Raw genomic sequence first — 21451 nt, 5'->3', positions numbered from 1 at the left:
TTTTTTTTTTTTTTTTTAATGGTAGAGGAGGCAAACGAGCAGACGGATCACCTGATGGTAAGCGATTACCGCCGCCCATGGACACCTGCAACACCAGAGGGGTTGTAAGTGCGTTGCCGGCCTTTAAGATGGGAGTACGCTCTTTTCTTGAAGGTTTGAAGGTCGTATCGGTCCGGAAATACCGCAGGCGACAGTTCATTCCACAGTTTAGCTGTGCGAGGCAGAAAGTTCCTGGAAAAACGCACAGTTGAGGACTGCCAACCATCTAAGTGGTGAGGATGGAAATGTTGTCGCGTAGGGCGATGGCGAAAAGAAGCGGCAGGGATTAATCCGAACAATTCCTCGGAGCACTTCCCGTTGTACATGCGATAGAAAATGCAGAGCGAGGCCACATCTCTACGCAGCGCCAAGGAGTCAAGCCGATCCGAAATGCACTGGCAGTCGACAATTCGAGTCGCTCTTCGTTGGATGCGGTCCAGAGGAAGAAGCTGGTACTGGGGTGCCCCTGCCCATAGATGAGAATAGTATTCCATGTGCGGGCGCACCTGCGCCTTATAAAGCTGTAGGCGTTGGGCCGGTGTGAAATACTGTCTCGATCTGTTGAGCACACCGAGCTTTTTTGAGGCTAATTTAGCCTTACCCTCTAGATGGCCGCGGAACTGGACTTCACTCGAGATGTCGACGCCAAGGATTCCGATACCGGGTGTGGCAGTCAGGGGAGTGCTCTCAAAACGAGGTGATACGACAAACTCTAACTTTTTTGCGGTAAACGCGCAAACTTGTGTCTTGGTAGGGTTGAAACGGACTAAGTTAAGTCGACCCCATTCAGAGACTTCTTTTAGGGAAGTCTCAATTTCAGACACAAGTTTGTTCCGGCTCTCTATGACGTTTTCCCGAGAGATATTGGTGCGGCCGGTGTAAGACGCATCACCCGTACTATCATCAGCATAACAATGAATGCCGCTGATTTGCAGCATGTCATTGATATGAAGAAGGAATAGGGTGGGTAGGGTGGGGGGGGCACACAGCCTTGGGGGACACCAGCATTCACAGACATGGAGTCTGAGCATTTACCGTCAACTACGACCTTTATGCTTCTGTCTGCTAGAAAGCTCCTGACCCATACACATAATCTCTCGGGAAGCCCATAAGATGGTAGCTTCGAAAGAAGTGCTTTATGCCAAACGCGATCGAAGGCCTTCGCTATATCCAAACTAACAGCCAATGCTTCACCCTTTGTCTCGATCGCCTGTGCCCAACGATGTGTCAGGTAAACTAGAAGATCACCAGCCGAGCGGCCTCTACGGAATCCGTATTGTCGGTCACTAAGCAACTGGTGGTCCTCTAGGTACCGAAGGAGCTGGCAGTTGATAATGGACTCCATTATCTTCGAGAAAAGGGAGGTTATAGCTATTGGCCTGTAGTTGGATGGATTTGAGCGGTCGCCTTTTTTAGGGATCGGGTGTACCAAAGCTGACTTCCACGAGGTTGGGACTACGCCAGAAGAGTAAGAGAGCCGAAAAAGACGCGTTAAGACCGGTGCCAACTCAGGAGCACATATCTTCAGCACAATCGGAGGGATTCCGTCGGGCCCACTCGACTTATGAGTGTCGAGGGAAAGAAGTGCTTTACGCACTGAACTTTGGTTGAACCGGACATCCGGCATACAGCTCTCGCACCGCGGTATGGTCGGCGGCGCGTATCCCCCGTCATCCAAAGTCGAGTTGGACGCAAAGAGTTTACCTAAAAGATCGGCTTTGTCTTTTGCGTCGTGGGCCAAGGAATCATCTCCTATATGCAGAGGCGGAAAAGATGGCGTGCAGAAATTCCCCTGGATAGCTTTGGCAAGAGACCAGAACGCACGAGTTCCCGAAGGAAGGCGCTCTAGTTTCTTGCCAATTCTACCAATATGCAGCGACTTTGCTCTGGCAATAACTCTTTTGAAGGACCTGGAGGCATAGTTAAACTCCTTTTTTAATGCGCTAGTCTTTACATCCCGTACTGCCGCTGCATCTACCCAGGCTTGGTAACACTCTTGCTTTCGGCGAGAGGCCTTTTTGCAGGAATGACCAAACCAGGGTTGGGATTTGCCACCAACAGGAACCACAGAGGACGGAATGAAAAGCTCCATTCCCTGCAGCACCACGTCAGCAACAGAATCAGCAACGACGTTGGGATCATCCGGCGTGAAGCAAACCTGCCTCCAAGGGTAGGATGCAAAGAAGGACCGCATCCCGTCCCAATCTGCTGACCTATAGTGCCACACACGGCGGCTACAAGCAACTCGCCGACGCGGCGGGCACGCGAGTGGCACCGTACTCCGGATCAGGCAGTGATCCGAAGAACCGAGTGGGGCTTCAACGGATACACGATAGTCAGCCGGATGAGAGGTCAGCAGAAGGTCCAACAGGGAAGGTTCATGGCCTTCCACATCTGGGATTCGCGTAGGCGCATTAACCAATTGTGTAAGGCCATATGCCAGAGCAAAGTTATATACAGATCTACCCGCATGATCAGTCTTGTTTGAACCAAGCCATTCGGCGTTGTGGGCGTTAAAATCGCCTAGTATAATGATCTCAGCGGATGGGATCTGTTGCTGCACAGAGTCTGCAGCCGTTTGGATCTGCTCCATGAGTCGGTCAGTTTCGGCATCACCGCTATGGGACCTATATAGGCACGAATAGACGCGGGGATGGTCATCGTTGTCTATACGCAGCCATAAGGTGGACAGGTCCCTACCTTCAAGATTTCTGAGGCGGCGAGAACTGATATCATCCCTGACGTACACGCACACCCCAGCCCTAGGCGAAAAGGAGTGTTCCAGTCCATACCCAGGGTAGGAGAGGTATGATGTGTCCGCCGGAGACGATATCTGCGTCTCGGTCAAAAAGAGCAAGGCCGGCTTTGCTGTCTCGAGGTGTAGGTGGACAGCATTAAGATTAGAATGTAAACCCCTGATGTTGCAGAAGTCCACGGCCAGGGTGGCAGGGGGTGCCACAGCTGCTTTGCTCTTGCCTCGGGCAGATGGCAGACGATTGAGCGCGGTTTTGCCCCCCCCAGAGTACGACGTGGGGCAGCCTCGGCGTCCACGCTCAGGTATGATGTTACCTGAGCATGGAAGCCCAGCGAGGGATTCTCCAGTGCTAGCGCAGCTGGTACCCTCCTGGGGTAGCTTCTTTAACTGCGCCATCATCATTAGAGAGTGGAGGGGGGGGTTGGGGGTTGGAGCTCTGGGAACCTTACTCACCATCAGGAACACAACACTACGTACCTACAGAGCAGGCAGCAGGTTATTATGGCTGTGGTCTTCTGTAAGGTGGAGGTACTCCCCAGTTGGGCTGCTCCAGATTCAAGCGTGATGACATTACGCTGTGCCCTACCTCTCTTGTTGGACGTAGTTTAAGGACATACCCGGGTCCACATTTGTATGTTTATGTTTATCTTGATAAACTATGCAAATAATAAAAACTTATGCCGATCTACCTACTACCCTGTACATTCCCTTATACTCGTAAGCAGAGCCCGTACATTTCATGCCGTTGACAGAAAAATGACGTCACGCTACATAGAGTATGATTCCAATTAGTATTTTCGTAATAATTAATAATTTGTTAACCTCTTTGGTTAGCTGATACATATACTTGACAATCAGTACAGAAACGTCTAACTGACTTTCATCTTATTATCACTCGACGAATTAATAGATTATTGATGTAATAAATAGTACATTAAATAGTTAATTTTTTTAATAAATAGTTAATTTTTGTATTTTAACAGCGTATTTCACGTAAAAAGTATTTATTTTTCTACGCGTCAAAGTAATTTATCTAAATTTGTAGTGTAGTAAAAAAAACTGACTGTATGTTAAATTACGTCATTTTTGCGTCAACGGCATGAAAAGTACGGGCCCTGCTTATAAGTATGCTATATAATTATATTTATCTGTATAAAAAATGTGCGTAAATAAAAATTAAATAAATAAATATTTGGGAACAATCATACACAAATCGATCTAGCCCCAGCAAAGCTTATACTATGGGTACCAGGCGTCGATATACATACTTATATAGAAAAATACATCCATGACTCAGAAACCAATATTCGTGCTCATCACACAAATAAATGCCCTTACCAGGATTTGAACCCGAGACCATCGGCTTCATAAGCAGGGTCACAACCCACTAGGCTACACAGGTCGTCAAATACATGAGCAGATACTGTGTGAAAGTTAGAACCTTCAGATTATTATTCAGACGAAGGTTCCCGTGTGACGCCAACTTATTCCTCGCTAACGCGGGAAGAAGCCAGATAACACTCGAGACTACAAGAGAGAAAGCTTTTTTTCGCAAACTTAGAACTAACTACATATTAACTTTTCGGAATATGTAAAGCTTTCAGCATTTGTACATCCTGTATGTAAAATACATACTAATAATTAAATTAATGCTACATTTTAAAAACACTTTATTACAAATAATTCCATAATAAGTACATTAAATAAAAAAAATAAACAATTTACTATTTAACGCTGAGTAAATATAGAAAAGAACTAAAATGGAAAGTATGTAGAAAATTAAGTTGTAAACATGTTTTCATATTTCATATTTATTTATTTATTGCAACCATGGTATTATCGATATTACAAAGTCTGGGTAGTTCCACATGGACCCTGTAAGGGCATAGCAATATAAAGTGCATAGGGTCTAATCTTAAAACTATGTGTATAATATAAAATTAAGTAAATTTAATAGTTTGTACATATGAAAGTTATACTGAATCAAATAATTGTCAGTGAATTAAATACAAATAGCCAAATAATTAATTATTAAGTAATGTCAAATTAATAAGTACAATAAAAATAAGAGATGTAAAATAATTGTATTAGAAATAGAATTAATATTTAAATGCAATATGTCAATGATTTGATTTATTTTAACCTTACATACAATAATATCTAAATTTATAATTAATGCACAGAGATAGAGGTGTTGCTAAACGGACGAATCAGTGAAAAAATCTTCTAAATTGTAGTAGCATTTGTCAATCAAGTAAGTTTTAAGTCTGGTCAAGAATGTTTTGTTACATTTTTCTGCTTTTATGCTGTTATCTATTTTATTGTACACTTTTATTGCCATGGCGTACGGACTTGAGCTGTATAACTTTAGTTTAGAGCCTGTTATTGTTGCCAGATTATTTGATTATGTTTTATTTTAATCTTTTTCATAGTTACTGAAAATAGTTCAGCAAATAATAGATTCTTAGTACAATAATTTATATTTTTATTAAAATAACATAGACACAACTACAGTATACAAAGTAATTAAAAAAAAACTTGTCCGACAGTTTTTGGTTACCTGGTTTGCCTATATTATATTTGCATTGCATGTATGTATTCGTATTTTCGTTATTTGCTAGCTAAAACGCATTACGCAGAGGCGGCAGAGTTCGAGCAGACTTTTTGCGTGTTGACGGCCCTGCCCCGAAGGGTATTCTTACCCCGCTTCACTAACGCAACGGAAACAACCGAAACCCCACGCAATAGTTTTTTTACAAGCCGTCCGCAGCACATGCAAACTATGGGTTTCCGTTTGAGGCTTCATTCGTTTCGGTAAAAAATAATGATAAAAAAAGTACGCACGTCGGTTTAAGTACATTTTTAAGGGTTTTAATTTTAATACGTCAACTATTTAATTAAAAGAATCGGTTATAGGTAGAACAAAAATCACCATAAATATATAGTTCAAGAATGTAGTGGTAAGTAATTACTATATTATACGATGTCAATCAATTACTAAATCATTATAATAGGTACTAAATGTATAGAAACTAATCCACTAAAATAAGAAAAAAATATTACATATTTATATTTTACTTGTAAAAATCTTCGTTTAAATACATCCAGTTTCTTTATTTTCCATTGTAGGTAAACAAAATCATATTTAACAATAATACAACTTTCATTCCATTTTGTACGTGACCTGTAAACTTGAAATCTTAGCGACAGTTCGCGCGTCTCCGAAGACAAGGTTGATAAATTTTACGTCAAGGCCATAAAGAAATCACGAAACTTGGCGTTCATATAACATGAAGTAGGTATAAGTGCCGCAACACAGGTCCTTGACCGTTCAAGGTTGCCATTTATGTATGTATGTTACTACATGCGTGGCGTGATTATTATTCAGTTTTATATTTGGATTAGGTATGTTATTGTTTAGCCATAATTAGGACGATACCCACGCGGCGCGGTGCAGCGGTTGAGAAAATTGCAAGGAGACTTCTTAATTATAAGTATGTTTAACACATTGTTCCTTGATATAAAACAACGGCTTCCGATAACTATGGCCGCATGTTTATAAAGTTAGTTATTAAGTAAATAGGTGTTTTGTGAAACTTTATTTTGAATAAATTAGTTACAAAAAGGACGAATATCTTAATTACCTGCTTAGTTACCTATACTTTCTTATACATAATTATGTAACATATGTTTACCATGACTTAGTATGGTCTTAGTTTAATAAATAAAACAAAATTTCCACTCTGAGGGTTCTGAATAAATAATAAATACACTACCTTATCTACCTATGTACATAAAGATTTATCGTAAACGAGGTAGGTATTTATTTTGTACACATGAGTGGTTTCTCTTAGATTATTGAAGTGGAAATAATAAGTATCGGTTATTGGATTATTGATTGAACGCGAAGAAAACGGATTCGTGGTACCTACGACGTACCTAAGTAAAAAAATATGATGTTGCAACCCGAATAACAATAATATTACAATATTATTTAAAAATAGTTCAATAAAAATACTTTATTAAACGACCTGTACGGCTACGTCTGCCCAAAGCTCTGCGTAACTTGCCAGTACGAACGAGATGCATAGAAACTTACGCACACGCTAGCGAATATGTCAGTATCAGAAGGCCTACCGCGAACCACGTTCGACGTGTTGCCTCCCTGTCACACTTACGTACGAATTTACAAATGCGACAGAGAGGCAACACGTCGAACGTGGTTCGCGGTAGGCTCTCAGGTCAGTGACAAGCTCGTGGTAAGGCTACTGCGGTACGACGTAAGTACCTACCCAAAGGTTTTAAAAAGTTCCTGGTTTTAGTATGTACAACTTAAAAAATATATATGTACATATACCTAGATAATTCATGATAAAAGGTTAGAAAAACATTTTTAATGCACAATTATGAAGAAGAGTAAATATAACATCAAAATTCAGAACCTAAATACAAAAATAACTTTTTAATGACTTACCTGTCTGAATTGTCTCCACGCAATAAATAGCAATTAGAAACCTAAGCAAAACGTTAACCAAAATTACACAATTAGCGTCACTCTCTTTGTAAACCGCAACCTGGATACCTGACGTTGCTACAAACATTACCCTACAATACTTGTACGTAGCATGTATTGGTATTGTGCTCGCATCATTATCCTTAAGCACTAATTAGTGTGCCTCCAACTCGTGGTTACTCAACATCTCTAAGGCGGCGTTACCGCTCTGGTTCATTGCTATCGTTCTGAAGCATACACGAGATGCAAGACTTAGATGAACCAGTTTAAGTGCGACCGCTGTTCACGCATAGTTGCTACGGATTGAGGGGTCTGGTTAACTAGCGAACTTGACTTGCTGGAGCTCGCACAGGCATCGAGAACTCACGGCCTGGCATAATGGTCCTCGCACCGGCTCTAACGATGCCTATTTATTGTGAAACGTTCCGCAATTATACCCGAAGTGCACTTTTTTTGTTTTTTTTTTTTTAGGAAATTAATATCAATATCTGTTTTAAAAAGTGGTAGAAATTTTACCAGTTTTAATATAACTATTGATAATAATTTTTATTTAGACCATATTTAGTAAGTATACAATGTGTTGCAATTGCGAAAAAAAAAAAATTCTATGGGACGTCCAAGTCGGCCAAACGTCCCATATAATGGCAAAATATTTTTCGTGTCCATTTTTTTTCTTCTTGCTCCTAATCAGAACACCATACACGATGCCCTTAAACGGATCCCCACTATTTCGGTTTCCTCATGTTACACCGTTTATATTAAGTATATGTTGTACTGTGTCGGTTTCTGGTTTCTGGGGATCTTTATTTAGGTATACTAGAGTCTGTGCGGAAAGAGAAGAGTCTTGGAATGTGTGGGGCCCAATACATTCCACGACTCTTCTCTTTCCGAACAGGCTCTACTTACATGTCACCGCCACAACTCTATACCTGGGAGAATCATTTTTTTAGCGTCACTCGTTGCCATGGTTACGATTAGTTGTCCAGGGGACAAAAGTTCATTGAAATACTGATTTTATGGTACTTAAATGTATCAAACTTGCGTTTTTGTGGTCGTTATAACCAATGTCCATAATGCCCCCCCCTAATACTAGGCATGTTAATAGAACGGCATACAACGTCTCTTCAAACAAATTGTGCCACTGTTGTCCCTTCGACAACGGAACAGGACAACAAAACAAAAAAAGTTGATTCACCCACCTACCTACTTAAAGTACCCGAAACACCACTAGAGTTGCAAACGTTAGTGCTGGTTTCCTGATCTAACCTCTTCGACTATTTCCCATAAAGGTAGCAATTATAATAGCTGGTGTTGAATATATTTTATGTTACGCAAACTAGTAGACCTTTTTTTAAGCTATCCCAAAATTACCTGGCTCAAACCTCATTTCACATTGAATTACAAATCAGTTAACGCCGCTCCAAATGACGACGTTTAGTTGGTTTTTTGTCCTTTCATTCGACCCATTTCCAAGCGCATGTCTCCGTAACAACAGTTCCCACCAAATGTCGGTGTCCAGAAATAAAAGGCTATTCACTTAATAAGATTATTCCATTCTGTAATAAGATTTCGTCCACTTAGTTTAGTGAAATAACTGTATTGAAAAGGAGTAATAGTTCAGTAGTGGTTACCTTTCATTTATATCCATATTAAAATGAAACAAATTACAATATGAAAAAATCAAACCTGTGTATTATATTTGCAATGCATTCGAACAAACATATAAAAAAATTACTAATATTAATTATGCTCTGTATGAACAGGAGACAGAATCTTGTTATCAGTAGGTATGCATTACTCACATATGTACTTGATTTATGTACCTATCATTTTAGTGTTATGATAATTCAACTATAGATCACTGCTAAACAATGCCACCAGCAGCCGTCTTATCTCTATTTACGTATTTTTTATGTATAGTTTCGATTTATTGTTGTAGCTCGAGTTTAATGCGAGTGTAAAAAAGTTAATAATTTACAAGAACAAATAATTCATACTCATAATTATAGACTTTTGTAAGAATTCTTCATTCCTTTTTTGTAAACCTAGCTACTATACAGTAACAATAATAATATTTGACACATACCTACAACAAATGAGTGAATAGGCTGTAAGTACGACACGGGCAGCACGGAGCACGGCCATGGATACACCTGCCGTTCCCGGCCTATTATTATTAACCACAAACTGCATCCAACCTGCTCCGATCCACCATTATTACTGAGTCCCGGTACTGAATTCGATTTATTTTATTGATGTATCTAGCTGGCAATTTTTGTGAAATTATGGATACCGCGAACCTTAGTCGACTTTTTACTGTACGTGGCTGCTGGTCACTACTTATGACGGGTGGTCTTACTTTTATTCGTTTTTTTCAGTTATCTTATAATAAAAAAAAGTAACCATTGAGAGATCACTAACTGATTTGTCCCCACCACATCAACCTATTACTATACTCTGTATCTTTAGGTATTTAAATAAAAGTAAACAAACATTTTGTGCATTTTCGGGTAGTTATAATATTTATTGGTTAACCAACCAAATACAAAACCGCCTGGATCTATCACTGAACGGCCTGACTTTAACCTACATTATTTGATCATGTAATGTTTTCATCTACTCTCAACTGGCTTAAGGAGCCATTTGAAGGTAGATTTTGTTTACTTTTATTTAAATACCTAAAGATACAGAGTATAAGGTAGGGTATATTATGTACCATCTACTTGTGAAAAACAAAGAACGAAAGTATCTAACCTTATAATTTTACCTCGTAAATTCATATTGTAATAGAAAATTACTTTAATAACTTAATTGTCAGCGAGTTGTCTAAATGCATCAAAGAAGTAATCGTTTAAGTTATATTGAATCCAAAGTGACGTAATACTATTAACACGGTTTATTAAAGCGTGGAAGAAATCACAGACTATTAATTATAACAGTGGAACAAATTTGATAATTACGATCTCAAGAAGAGACCATAATGGCTGCCGTGACAGGAACACTTAAAATAGCCGTTCGGAGTAAAAAGTCTACTGACTTTCCAGAAATAACGTCCGGGGAACGAACTAATGCTTTCTCTCACGGAGGTTCTGAAGAAATATCTCACGGTAAAACGTTTCCCACTTCAAAACTTAATACATCAAGTGCTGTAGGTATCAATTTCGAATTCGATTTTAACTCGATTTGATTAAGTTTGAAATTGTAGAAGAGTAAGATCGGTTGGCGGTCTTTTGCTTCGTAAAAGTCAGTAGCGTTGAATTAACAGCTCCATATCGATCCAATTTGTGCTTCAAATAAAGTTTACTTTGCATTTAATCAAGCTGTGTTTAATTTTATTGACACAATCGACTTGTTTACTAGGACGCTAAATAGTTTAAACTGACCGGAAAGTTTCATGGCCACGATAGGTTTCAAATTTCATGATTGTTGTTAATTTTATAACCAATTTGGTATTATACTTAATTGAATAATTTATCTTGTGACTGAATATGTAATTTTTTATGACTTCGGTTTTAGGGATTTTAGAAGAACGCGGTCACGATTACCAAATAGAAAGAAAATACATGTATAAAAATGCGAGTGTGGCTCCGTTCATGTAAATAACGGTTAGATTTTAGGAATTACTTTGGACACGGTCGGTCCGTCAGTTAAAGGTATTGTTCTCAGAGATCCTTTTTTTGGAACAGGCATATAAAATTAGTCTACAGCCTAAATTAAGCACATAACAATTTATCGTATAAGTATTACAAGGGCCAATTTAAATTTAGGCTAATTAAGTATTTTATTTTATCAAGGTTCTTACCTTGTGTAAAGTATGTTGAGTTATTTCTAGTACCACAACCGGCCGAGAAGAAAGGTGATACACGAAATTCATAGGAAAAATCCCAGCCATAATAATTTTGCATAAAAACCTTTGGCTCTTTGTAAAATGTGTGTGAAAACCCTTTTTTTAGCGGGACGCAATAAGAGCATTGCCGGCAGGTAAGTCAATAATTGCCGTCTCATGATAGAATACCAATTACGAAGCAATCTTACGGGTTATTACTTCGATGACTTGCTACAAACCTTTAATGGTGTAGGTTTTAATCTGAGATACGTTATAATATTAAAATACCTGGTTTCGATACATATAAAAATATGAACATAACGCCCGGTTCTTAACCACCTATTTAGTAACATGAATCGGATAGTATTGCATAGATATGAAAAAAATATAAAAAAACATTAAAAATAATATTTTACCTATTAACAGAAAAAGCATTTTCCCCCGCGAAGTTACAAAACTAAGAATCCATGAAGTAATAAAAGGTATCTTTTATTTATGTCAATTTTTCCCTGTAAGTAATTTAGGAAATCAAAAGCACCTAAATCGCGTTGTCGGTTCCCAAAATACAGCTATCTGTCAGGATAACGACAGGAACCCACCTGCGAGGTCACACCGTTAGCAACATTGAGAATAATAATAGGCTTACTTGTGACAATAATCATATGCATGTGTTGTCTATCCGTGCAGTAACTAAACGCTTAGAATTAATGGCTGTGTGAGTGAACCTCAGGTGTGGGGAAAAGCCTTAGCAAAGTTCAGTGCTCCTCCGCATACGTTGCTCCAACGACATTGTAAAATGAACCTTAATTCATGGAAAATAAGTTTATTTTTATGTTTTTCATTTATGACCGAATCCCGACTAATGTGTTTTATAGATAAAAACCAATAGGCTCACCGTCGGCGATATACTTACTTGTACGTATTACGTATTGCCAATAAAAGAAGATACTACATAAATACTGTTGTTCTTACTGCCAATTAACCATAAAAAAGTTCATGTGCTTTTAAGTACGAGTATGTATTAAGAGCCTTAAACTGCTTAATGGTCATAAAGCCTCAATTAAAAAAGTGATTTGAGCATTAGAAAAATGGGGGCGACATTTCGGCATGCTTACGTATTCGTTTTGTCAAATGATTTCACGGCTGCGTGTCACAACCGCATAAATTTGACATGACCGAAACTCGATACAAGTAAATATCCGATCAGTACCACAACTTAATCGGTAAGATGTCTAAGACATATATCGTGTACGTAACTTTAATGTGATAAATCTGTTTGAAAGTTGAATATCATTTCAAAAACATCTTTTAGGGACACTAAATAAAATAACACAAAAAAAATTATTAATCGAACGTGCCTGAAAACCAGCATTATTAATTTGACTCTCAAATACTTAATAACAAGTAAGTAATGTAAAATAAAATATTTTGTGTGTTTTAATAACCTAACCTAACACTCCTTACACGTAGTAGCAATTACGTCCGAGGAGTGCCACGCATATTCATGTGTTGATTTGATTGTGACACTTAAATGAAGTTAAACTACTGATTAAGCAAGTGTTGTAACAGAATTCCAGTCGGTCGAATGTCATACGGCACGCCGAGCAATATGCCGTCGACATTCGATGTTGCCACCTGTTCTACCAGTCCGTTATGACTAGGCTTAACGCAATTTGGGGATCGACATTTGCTCGATGGACATTAATTCTAAAACTCAATATCCTGTGCGTGTGGAACTCGTTTATGACAGAATTTGCATGCACTCGCTTTATTAGATCAAATTATGATTTTAATGGAGTATCTTCTATATCATATACCTATACGTGACTTTAAAATATGTGATAGTATTAACTAGACTTCATTAAGAGGAAAGAGGATGGCCGATTCTCCATACAAACGTATTCCCCATTTTCCTCTCTGAATATTGACATTTTGGAAAATACTTTTACATAAGTTGATGTATATTAACCATATCTATGCCCCTACGTTTGACTTTTTTCGATTTTTTTATTACAAAAAAAGGAGCGAAAAACAGAGTTCATAGAAAATTTTAGATGCTTCTAACTCCAATAATAATTAAAAATTCGAAATAAAACAAACGAAGGGGCATAACTGTGTTTTATATACAACAAATTGTGTCAAAACATTTTCAATAATGTTAATATCCAGAGAGGAAAATGTGGACTACGTTTGTATGAAAAGGCGATTATGCGCGGGATCACCACTTTCATCTTAACCATATTGTATGCAGCATCTTCTCTGTTTCTCAACTTAACAAATTTTGATGGCTTGCAAAATCAGTGACCTGTAATGTCAGTACTTTTATACATAATTCTTATCAACACCCTCTCGTTATGGTTGACTAACGTTGCAAGTTCTATTTTTTATTCTTTTATAGGCTCGTTTCTTCCCCTTTTATGGTCTACTTTTCTCCACGTTCCGAATAAAACTACAGATTCTTCTTGGGATATCTATCCACTAAGTTACTATTTACTTTTTACGTTACTGACTACTACAAGTACCTATCATACAGTTACATAAAAGGCTAACACAAAAGAAATGGTGACCCAGATAAAACGAAATAGCTTAGAAATCCCGGAATCAGCAAAAGCGGAAAAACGCAAATGCGGCAAACCGCTAATAGTTCGCCTCCGAGCTCCGCGTAGACAGAGAAACACGAGTCGTCTGCGTATGGGCAATCTTGCTAAGCTAAATTCTTCGTAAGTAAGAGACACTTAATGTATAGATAGATATAGTCACGATTAAACCAGCATTGATATAATTTGGTAAATTTTATATCAATATTATGGCCTCACGGCCGTGCGTAAATCAAAAAACCGGACAAGTGCGAGTCGTACTCGCTCAACGAGGGTTCCATGCTTTTTAGTATTTGTTGTCATAGCGGCGACAGAAATACATCATCTGTGAAAATTTCAATTGTCTATCTCGGTTCATGAGATACAGCCTGGTGACAGACGGACGGACAGCGGAGTCTTAGTAATAGGGACGTTTTACCCTTTGCGTACGGAACCCTAAAAATTGGCTATGTCCATACAAAAGTTTCATAATTATGAAATGATATTTAGGGATAAATTGCAACGACAGCAGCAAATGCAGCAACAGGACAATGACAGTAGTTCATGATATTGTGATGATGACGAGGTTACATAACTATGAGAGATGTCTTTGACCTATACCTATGATGGGATTTGAACAGTACTGAGGCTATGTTGTAGGTATAACATCTATCATTATTCAGGACACGTTCCGCTGGAAAGGATACATACTCGTAAAAGTGTGTTGTCTCCCTGTCAATATTAGCAGCAAGCTAGCAGAAAGTATCTGATGGAAGCTTAGATGTAATATAACCCCTTCTAATTAGAACCGAATTCATAAACATATTTCACATTTTTAATCAGTGATATTAATGGACAAACAAGACTGTCATATGGCATGTGTAATTATTTCAGTCACTTCCGTTTGGCCTGCTCCCTGCGGCACACATTGCAACCCGGTCAGCTAATGGTTCTCAATGGAATTAGATCATTAATTATATATTTAGGGCGCTGATTTCAGGTGTGAACACTATACACCGTACGCTATGTAATGAATAAGAGATGCAGACGCATATTTATAAAATTTTGTAGCCTATTAGGTAGCGCTATGTACATAATAATATTATTTATTATAGCAACCATTTCGAAAATAATATTTCATAAGTTTAAAACAATTGATTCTAATGTTCTTTTAGACTTTGGTTTATTTTACTGATTGAGCTATTTAAGACTTTTATTTAATGTTCTAGTTTTAAATTTAAATGTATATTGACAGTATGTAATTTATGTATTCGTTTCACTTTACTCCATACAATTTAGAAGAAAGTAATATTTTTTTGATTTGACATAGGGCCATAGGTATTTTTGGTATGTGTCACGCTGGCAATATCCGTACGACAACGCACTGCATCCCGGTCAGCGAATGGTCCGTCCCAATACAATTAGCTCATTATTTATATCTCCCTGGGCCCCCGCGTTCTACGGAAGAGACGGAAGAGTGCTGTTGTTCCATTTACACGCAAATACTTCTTTTATCAAACAAAGTACGCATTGATACTGTTTTATATTGCTGACTCATAAGTCATAATTTATAAGAAACAGTATTTCCTTTCTACATCCGTCTTCGGCAGTTTGCGTTGTTTTTTTTTTATTAATGACTAATCTGGATTAATACAATGACATTCTGAATAAAAACGGTTTGCTATCATCACGATTCCAAGTTGCAGTTATCTAATTTTCGGTAAGCCTTTACTTACTGTTTATTGGTAAGTTTGTCATTTTGGTGCGCCATGGAGTAGAATAGGTAATTATAACATGCCCGCTGTAGCTGCGGGGCATGGGTGGCGGAGAACGGACATCATGGCCTGAGTAGTCGGTGATGCGCTGGTCGATTTCCGAGGCACCACTCTATCAATGAGATTGTGCGGTGGGCTATGGTTTGTGCGTACGTGCCCTGTGTTTTGGAGCCACCGGGTCTCAGCCGCACGGATGGGAAGAGGCCGGACGGTCTGACGTTGGTGCCGTGGCGGAGAGGGCGTTGCCTTTTGTGGGATGCGACTTGCGTGAGCACCTTCGCTGCATCCCATTTGGGGCAGACCGTGCGTCGTGCTGGTGCAGCGACAGGGGCTGCTGCTAAGCAGAAACACGCTAAATACTCTCCATACTGGCATCGGCGTACGACTTTGTGCCGGTGGCTGTAGAGGCCGCGGGGCCGTGGGGTATGGAAGCCCGCCAATTATTTAGGGAATTAGGCCGGCGTTTGCGGGACAGGGGTGGTTATCCGCGTTCTGGGTCGTTCTTGGTCCAACAGGTCTCCATAGCAGTTCAGCAGGGGGATTCCGCAGGCATTATGGGGACCTTTGGGCCAGGTGCGATGCAGGGGGGTTATTTTAGGCTATGCGTATAATTAATTTTATTTTAAAGTTTTTTTATTTTATTTTAAGGTTTGTTTTCTTTAGTTTTGAATAATTTACTTGTGTGTGTGTATAAAAATTGTGTATGTGACTTTTAGATTTAATTTAGTCATATCTTAATTTTAGTTTCCTCATAGTTTTTATTATTAATTTTAATGATATATGTATTTTGCCTAGAATTAACACAGAGAGTAAGTTAATATACCTATATATGTCATCTACTATTTTAACATTCATCACAACTTAAATTACATATAAATTTAATGAATGGACCTACCCAATATTGAATCACCATTTATATATTATTCATACAAGAATGTCCTTGCAAGGCAGGCGGGACTTATATCAGTTCCAATCCAACATTCAAGTTCTTTGGCATGTCCGTTCTTACTTTCCCGTTCTCGTATCTGAAACTTGATTGTATAATTGAAAAAGTAACCTTGCAATGTAAAACTTACTGTTCAAATTAACTTGAAACAAATGTATGAAAAGATAGTAGGCAGTCGATGTGGTAATCAGAGAGTTTCATTCTCGCGGTGGCGAATTATCTGCATTATAACCCGTACGAGTATACTGAACTATTTCTATACAATAGTAATGTAGTTTATTTTAGCTTTGACAAAACTATGGGTATAAATTGATATTACTATAAGACAAAATCAAAGGATACTCAGTATAAACACCTATATTAGGAAGTATGTGCATTCATCCAATCTGATGCTCGATAAGGTCTCGTGATGGTGAGTGCATCTTGTATATCTATGCGTAATTCATTATTCATTGATAAAAAAACTGAACGAGTTAAAAATTGACCAAACCGGTCTGTGGCTGGCTCCAAAGTAGCTCAAAAAATTACCCACTAACAAATTCGTCACCACCTTGGTTTAACCCTGATTGGTCGATAGGTACTGATATGCCAACTTTATTTTAATCTAGTCCATTATTTTAATTAAAGACTTTTTGGTGGTTGATAATTAATTCAGAATGGTCAACCACCGCTATTCCGTGAATCTTAAGCGTTTCGTAAAAATCTTAGTTAATTAAGTAGATGCTTATAAAACAATGTTCATTCAACTGTTCAGTTCTAGGCAAAGCGCACCCGAGCACTCCAGAAGCTTAACCTTAATGGCGGCAATTAGCCCAGGTTCTTGCGCCCGTTTTGCCACAAGATGTCAGGTAATTAACAACAAATTGCAGTTTTGCTCCTACGATTAGATCCATTATGTACTGTTCAGTTGTTTGTGCCCTGGGGCATTTACCCTGTGGTATCTGTAAAGACATTATTCATTATTTCCTTGATAGGTCTGTCGGAATATCAGGAGCATACAAACATGTCAGTTATAAATTTAACTGTCATTGGTGTATAGATAGTCGATAATGTAAATATTTGCCCGGTTCGTAGATATTTATGTATGGAGCCGGTAGCTTAGGAGGCAGGCATACTAGTAGCTAATGTTATTTACTGTTTAGAAGATAATTTCCTTGCTTGAATGATTATGTGGCTCCAGTGTACTTTAAAATATCGTGGTGGTATTAGTGTCCTCCGTAAATATTTATTGATCAATGAACTATGTATGTAAAATGGAAAATATCTGGGATACTTACCGAGCTTTGCTCGTAAAACATAAAAAAACTCTAAAATGCGCGTTTTCCCAGAGATAAGACCTAGCTAGATCCATCCAACTCCAGAGGAATTACATGTTCGTTGCCGACCCTTACAATGTAACGAAAGTAAACATTAAACTATCCAAACCTGATAAGCTGAGGCCATTTTTTTAATACCTAAATGTTCGTATATATTTACGCATAAGCTCGTTTCAGATACCTTCTTAACTACCAATATTATTTACGTAATTCTGATAAGATACCACACTAATATGTATCGAACCTTAGGAAATATCCCGTTCATTTTATTAACATCGAGTCGAGATGACGGCAGGACCGGATTCGTTATCTTAAGTAAAGGCAATCGGACCGAAGACTAATGACAGCGCGAGCCAATCGCCCTGAGACTGAGATGGTAATTAATTCATCCTACAGGCTTGGGAGCATCGGAAAGTCCGTGACAACAGAATTATCTTATAGCCCCCGAATAAGAGATTCCCGGTTGCATCTTATTGTTGTCTCTTGGAAACCGGGTTCACCGTCTCCTTGGTAGAACTTTACAAATTGATTTCCATTCATCCATTGGTTCTCAAATAAGAACCAAATGGCTTTTTCGGCAAGTGACAATGGGATAATGTCAAAACGAGAGTCAAATGAGATCAATTCTTAATGTTCGAATGCAGCTCATGAGCGAGCGGTTGGCTGCGTCAATCTAATATTTGGCGTAAGGATTAGATTAAAAAAAGTGTCTGCTACCTGACACTGACTATTTACTATTTACCCACTCATACCAAACTATCCCGAGTATCCGATTACCGTAATTTGTTTACTCGGCCATGCTTTCAAACCTACCTACCTGTTTCTATTAGTTAATAGGTATGTATCTAGTTACTCGTAATATTTATACACAAGATCTGTTCCCGACTATAGGTACTTACATAGAATAAATTGTATTAATAACTACCTAGGTCCCTAGATTGTTATGAAAAATGTCTACTTCCCTCTTCTAGGGTCCCGTAACCAGAAGGTGAAGATGAGGCAAAGTACAACCCACTTATAAAATTTAGCAACCCTTAGTTAAATTTTATTTCTTTCTTATTAGAAAACTTAAATATTAAAATGACAGATAGGGACAAACGATAATCAACCGCTTGTTAGTTGACAAATGTAAATGAATAACGCCATAATGTTCGTATGTCCATCATTCACTCTGTCAGTGGCATATTTTAAACCATAATACTCAAATGAACCGCAAAATTTTCACATTATCTGAAAAATTTATGTGAAATGCACTTAACCGGTGTTTTTAAATTTAAGAGTTACTCTTTAGTAGAAAAAGATGTTATGTATTAACTACTTACATATTTTTAATAAAATGGTAAGGCGGGGCGTAAGGCAGTACTCTGAAATGATACCAAGGTATGGCGTACTACCTACCCAGAGACCGCCCGGCGCAGATACACGATCGAGACAAAAAATAATAACTATCTTCTGGCCGAGAACTGGTTCCGATCCGAGCAGCGGGTGAGGCTCGATACCTAGATATAAACACGCAAAACATGCTCTTTTTGTATTTTACTTAGTTGTTAAAATAACCTATTTAACACCGGTCACTGACTTATCCCGACGTACCCGCATTTAAAATAAAAATACCTTGATATATAATTTGCAAGTAAACATTCGTAAGAAAAAAGTAATTTTACAGCAATATCATAAATAATTTCAAAGTACATTGCATATTGTTTAAAAACTTTGTCAAAACATTGATAAACTAATGAATAACTCACCAAGCAACAGTCAAAACGCCGGCACCAAACCAAACTCGCCACGCTGTACACAAAATCCAAGTGCCTTTGTTTTCACAGTCACAGTATTAGTCAAGGTTTTCAGTTTTTCACAAGTTTCACTCCACAAATCGTCACAAGAATATGACGAAGAGAATAACTTTTCGCGTGCGCGCGAACGGGACGTAGTGATACGGCGATCGTTCGTTTCCGACTGGGGAGCTCTGTGGTTCGTGCGCTTCGGCTATGTTCGTCGGTGGAACCCCGAGACCAAAACCCTAAGGGTGGGCGCGAGCTTCTGCAATCAATGAGTTAAGTCGCCATAACCTGGCCTTTGCATGATTCAAGGTAAACAGGAGACCGCGGGATCGTTTGTCATTGATGACAAATTGTTGCTGTCATCGGAACACAAGAGATGACGTGGGCATTGAATTGGTAGAATTGGAATTTATTTTGAAAAGGTTGGATTTAATACTTTTTATTGATATTAGAATGTCTGATTGTGGCTTTATTTTGGAACGAAAATAGGTTGTAAGTGTAAGTAACATATAACATGTAAATAATGTACTTAGGTGATATTACGTACCTACGTAATTAAATGACTTAATTATGCATTGAAACTCTATTAACTAAAACAACTTGATATACCTACTTAATCTCTGGATAAATAATGGCATTGCAAATACCTAATACGCCTAATACATAAGTGTATTTCGATAATCGTATGTTATTTTTGCAGACAGATATCGCAAACAGATTCGACAGCTCATATTTGCGTTGGTTATATGTTTTTTTTTTGTTTAAGTTTACACAAACATGTGCATCGTTGACCGCGCTGCTGCTGACGCGGATTGCTTTTTGTTCCATTTCTAGCCACTTCAGCAAGAACCACGTGCAAAGCAAGTGTTGTTTAGAAAATATATCAACGTCATCACGTATGGATTAAAAAAATATTACAACTTCTGTGAATTTAATAGGTTAATTCTTGTCGCCACATTCTTAATATTTATCCAAATAGATAGGTACAGTTAAGTACCTACCTACACTTTGAGAAGCTTCTTTTGTACAATTTATAAGTGTTATAAAATTTAGCTTCAAATACAGTCGCTTAATTTTCTACCTAGGCACTTTCTTCTGTGTAAAAAAAATATTACGTGTACAAACAGAAAAAAAATATTACGCTGCGCCATGAGTTTAAAAACAAATAAAGGGCTACTGCAAAATTCCTATATGAAATCCAATATGGCGGTGCGAATATGCCCACGGTCTGTGCAAGCAATGAAAAGGAAACCCCTAATGGATATTCTACCATTCATTCAGGATGTCTTAGATGACTGATGGATGGGACTTTAGCATAATGTATACGGCTGCTTTGTTCCGAAGTAAACCCATAGGAAAACAATATATAATTGATTTCTGTATTATATGTGGAATAACTAGTAACAAATATAGCTAAGTGTTGCATAACAGGTACGTACACAGTATAAGTATTGAGTCCAAAACAAACAAAGTATTCAATTTAGGGTGCCGAATATTTTGATGAACAGCTAAGCTAAGCTTTTTGTGTCGTTTTTAGGGTTCCGTAGCCAAATGGCATAAAACGGAACCCTTATAGTTTCGCCATGTCCGTCTGTCTGTCTGTCTGTCCGAGGCTTTGCTCCGTGGTCGTTAGTGCTAGAAAGCTGAAATTTGGCATGGATATATAAATCAATAAAGCCGACAAAGTCGTACAATAAAATCTAAAATTTTTTTTTTTTTTAGGGTACCTCCTCCTTTTCAGGGTAAAGTGGGGGTGAATTTTTTTTTTCGCTTCAACCCTAGAGTGTGGGGTATCGTTGGAAAGGTCTTTCAAAACTAATAGGGGTATTCAAGAAACATTTTTTGATAAAGTGAATATATTCGGAGATAATCGCTCCGAAAGAAAAAAAAATGTGTCCCCCCCCCTCTAACTTTTGAACCA

At 38.2% G+C, this 21451-nt stretch overlaps 1 protein-coding gene across 1 annotated transcript in view; it reads right to left on the bottom strand.

Moving 5' to 3' along the window:
* LOC133519074 (uncharacterized) overlaps positions 1-19723 on the bottom strand; it is a 72120-nt gene extending 52397 nt beyond the window's left edge. The window contains exon 1 of the mRNA XM_061852967.1: positions 19495-19723. The gene's annotated coding sequence lies outside the window, so the exon portion shown is untranslated. The remainder of the gene's footprint in view (positions 1-19494) is intronic.
* Positions 19724-21451: the final 1728 nt, after the last annotated feature.

This window comes from Cydia pomonella, chromosome 6 (assembly GCF_033807575.1).
Source record: "Cydia pomonella isolate Wapato2018A chromosome 6, ilCydPomo1, whole genome shotgun sequence".
Classification (NCBI taxonomy): Eukaryota; Metazoa; Arthropoda; class Insecta; order Lepidoptera; family Tortricidae; genus Cydia; species Cydia pomonella.
This window is presented reverse-complemented; position numbering and strand designations above follow the sequence as displayed.